Source organism: Lissotriton vulgaris, chromosome 1_1, assembly GCF_964263255.1.
Source record: "Lissotriton vulgaris chromosome 1_1, aLisVul1.2, whole genome shotgun sequence".
Lineage (NCBI taxonomy): Eukaryota > Metazoa > Chordata > Amphibia > Caudata > Salamandridae > Lissotriton > Lissotriton vulgaris.
Genome location: NC_141685.1, coordinates 73,209,477 through 73,213,432, shown reverse-complemented (window position 1 = coordinate 73,213,432; position 3,956 = coordinate 73,209,477). Strand labels below are relative to the sequence as shown.

At 41.9% G+C, this 3,956-nt stretch overlaps 1 pseudogene; it reads left to right on the top strand.

The window, feature by feature from the left end:
- The first annotated feature begins 2,680 nt into the window (after positions 1-2,680).
- LOC147737365 (uncharacterized) lies at positions 2,681-3,956 on the top strand (annotated as a pseudogene).

Genomic DNA, 3,956 nt, shown 5'->3' with positions numbered 1-3,956 from the left:
CCTGCTAGGGTTCATGTTCAATCCAGTTCAGGGACCACGATGTAGGCAGGAGCTGTTGGGTTGAGATCATTTTCCATTGATGTCCCAAGGCCTGTCCTAGAATGGCTGTACAAACCGGTCCAACACTGGCGTAACGAAAAGTAATGGGGCCTCCCTGCACGGTACTTAGATGGGCCCCCTCCGGGCTCAATCAGGAGCTCTCCGGCCACAGTGCAGTGCCAAGGGGGCCCCTTGGAGCTAGCGTCCCCTCCGCACTGCGGGGGCTGCGTGGGCCTGTGTTACGCCCCTGCGGTCCAAGTAAATCCTTTTTGTACTTGACTCTCAAGTTAGTGAGGGCGAGCAGTCACAGAATTCTCAGCTTCCTAATGTTGGCTGCTCGAACACAGAGCTCAACAACAAACCAACAGCCTCAGTAGAATGAATGACCAGCACACTGCTTATCTTGCTAAGAAAATTTACTTTACTCACTCATTTGCACCCAATACTAGATCATTCAGAAACAAGTCAATGTCTATGGCCTGTTAAGTTGGCAGGTGCTATTCTTACTCATGTCTATCCCTCTCCTCCTATTATCAGGTTCCTTCTCCCTGTTCTGATCCCCTCTTCTCTAGTGGCTTTTAGGAGTAACATGAATACAGTACAGGTGCAGTTTATTCACCCAATGGGCATGTGCTCTCAGCCCTAAGTGTTTATCCCCTTCACAGGATGAGTCAGTCCTTTCAGGGTAACTTTCCATCTGCCCAGCACTCGAAGGGCATACCTGCACACTTGAGAGAGCAGTGGCCTACCAGCAGGCTTTTGTCAAGCTCTTTCGACCTGGGTGCATGTCTGCATTCAGTAGGGCACCCACTCCTCCTTTTCGTTGCAGTTGCCTGAAGATCAGCAGTCCCGAAGGTATAGCGGTCACACCTGGCCTGTTGGTAAGTGCAGCCCATCTGGACCTTCCCCCCATCAGTAATTTAGCCCAAATTGTGGCCGGCTGGACCACAGGTGTAGCCTCAGGCAGGGTTTTCGACACGTGGGCAGTTCTAACAGGGCAAAGCATTGTATGTTCCCCCAGTTAGTAAAAAAAACAGCATACGTCTTGGCTGCTTTATGCTACAGCCAAAGTCTTCTGCAGCTTTTCCGTCTAATTTTTCAGTCTGCAAAAAAATGATATCCTGTTTTTCTGCACCCGGTAAATCCAGGTGCAGAAAAACCTCACAACTGATAATCAGGTGGAATGAAATGAACACATGAAAGTACGCCTTAATTTCATTGCGCTTGGTTCGTAATCAGGGCCATAGTTGAGGGATAGGTCTAGGCATAGGCCTTGGAACACACAGTAGATCAGGGTGAAGCTGGGGCTATCAATCGAAATCCTGGATATCAGAGACAAGTAGTGGGTAACTCAGGGCAGGGGAAAACGACTGTTATCCATGGAGGGGACATTCCCGTTCCAGAAATCTACATTACAAATGAATTAATAGTAATATATATATCTGTTTTGTGCCAGCGCATTTGACTTTAAAAATTGACAGGGTACATGTACCCTTTATGAACTAATTAAAATTGTGAAAAGTCAAAAAATCCTCTCAGGTTACCATTCTACTCTTTGCTGTGTCGGAAAACTAGCTCAAATTTTTCAAAATTCTATATTGATTTGGCTTGTGAATTATATTTTTGCAAAACTACACGTATTAACTATTTTATTTTAATACTACAGGTGATTGAAATTATGAACGAAGAAAGCAAGATTTAGCACCAGGCAACTGAAGGCCGATACCATAAGAAGGATTGTTTTGAAAAAATTAAGGATATCCAGCGTTCTGAGTTTGAAACTGTTTCCAAAATCTAGGTGTGGTGAGGAACCTTACGCTGATAAAAGTACTGTTCCTGTAAGTGAATTTTCCAACTTTGTGTTTCATTAACCCAGAACAGAACCATATCTGAGCACACAGCATCAGAAATAATGTGGAAAGATCAGTCACTTCAGCATCCTCATCTGAAATATTACCAGAAAGACAAATTGCCTCAGCATGACAGAATAATGTTCATCTAAAGACTCATCCAATTCCCGAGAAGAAGCACACGCTGGTTAAAAGAAAGTTATAACAAAAGGTTTCTTCTGCATACCATTAAAGAAAAGACTCTGAAAGAAGACTCTGAAGCTTACAGGTGCAACAGCCAAAAGCACAGAAATTCAAAATCACCCTTGCTCAACAACCAGTTTTAACTACTGGTGCAACTTTGAGACTTTCTGCCTCTGAATATAACACCTCGAGCAACTCTCCTCACTTTAACAAAACCCTTAAAAATTCACCACTTTATTTTGTTCAAGACCATCGCACATATATGTTTCCTTTTTATTTGGTACTGTTCTGTAATTCTATGTAAATTGCCTCAACCTTATCTGTTGTGCAGGAGTGATGTGTAAAACTTTTGAATATAGAACGAATTAAGTGAACACCGTGGTGCTATATGTAATGTAAATAGATCCCCATCATCTAAACAACTAGAAACTTGGCACCAAACACAGGAAGGTTAACAGGAACTGATGTTCTGCGACTGATGATCACAATACTACTGCGCATGTTCTGACGTCCTTAGTTACCACCATTATGTCAGTGCAAAAAGGTACTTAACATTTAATCATTAAATATCTGATTAATACCTTATCACTGCTTTGCTAAGAACCTAACAAATGAATGTGAGAAAAACTTCGGATACAAAATAAGTTGCTGCCGGACAGGCCATAACCTAAAGCCCAATATACTCCGCGAAAAACATTTTGGCTGGTGCTATAGATCTGCTTCCATATATATTTTGCTCAATTCAAGTGTTAAGATTACATACAATTTCATTTAGAGATTAATGCTGAACATTATTTAAAAAAGCCCAGACTCTAGAATCTGGTTCACTCTTACCATTGCATATAAGCAAGAGAAAACCAAACCTGGAGCATTAACTCTAGAAATAAATATTATAAAAACATGGACTGCAAGAACTAAATCAGTCTTTACACCAGCTTCGCTCATCGCACAGTAACCCAAACTAGGGAAAAAAGATATAAGTGGCAAAAAATATTTAGCAGAAAATCTCACTGCACTGAACATGTGAGAATGCACACTAGGGAAAAACTCTCTCAGTGCCCTGAATGCCCGAAAAGTTTCAGCCGTAAATCTTATCTCACTGAGCATTTGAGAATTCACACTGGGGAAAACCTTATCAGTGCTCTGAATGCCAGCGAAGGTTTTATATTAAACAGAGTCTTTTCCGACATGCAATAATCCACTCTAGGGAAAAACCTTATCAGTGCTCTGAATGCCAAAAGAATTTCAAACGTAATTTTCTTCTAACTGCACATCTGAGAATCCATACTGGGGAAAAACCTTATCAGTGCTCTGAATGCCAGCAAAGGTTTCGTACTAAACAGAGTCTTTCTCGACATGCAGTATCCCACACTGGGGAAAAACCTTATCAGTGCTCTGAATGCCAGAAATGTTTTAGTGAAAAAAGAAGTCTCACCCTCCATACAAGAACCCACACTGGGGAAAAACCTTATCAGTGCTCTGAATGCCAGAAATATTTCCGTGACCAAAGTGGTCTCACTCAGCATACAAGGACCCACACTGGGGAAAAACCTTTTCAGTGCTCTGAATGCCAGAAATGTTTCAGTGGCAAAAGCAGACTCACTAAACATACAAGAATCCACACCGGGGAAAAACCTTACCAGTGCCCTGAATGCCAGAAATGTTTCAGTGAAAAAAACACTCTTATTCAGCATACAAGAATCCACACTGGGGAAAAACCTTATCAGTGCTCTGAATGCCAAAAATATTTCAGTACCCAAAGCAGTCTCGGCCAGCACACAAGAAACCACACTCAGAAAAAAACCTTATCAATGCTCTGAATGCCAAAAATGCTTCAGTGGAAAAAAAAGTTTCACTCACCATACAAGAACCCACACTGGCTAA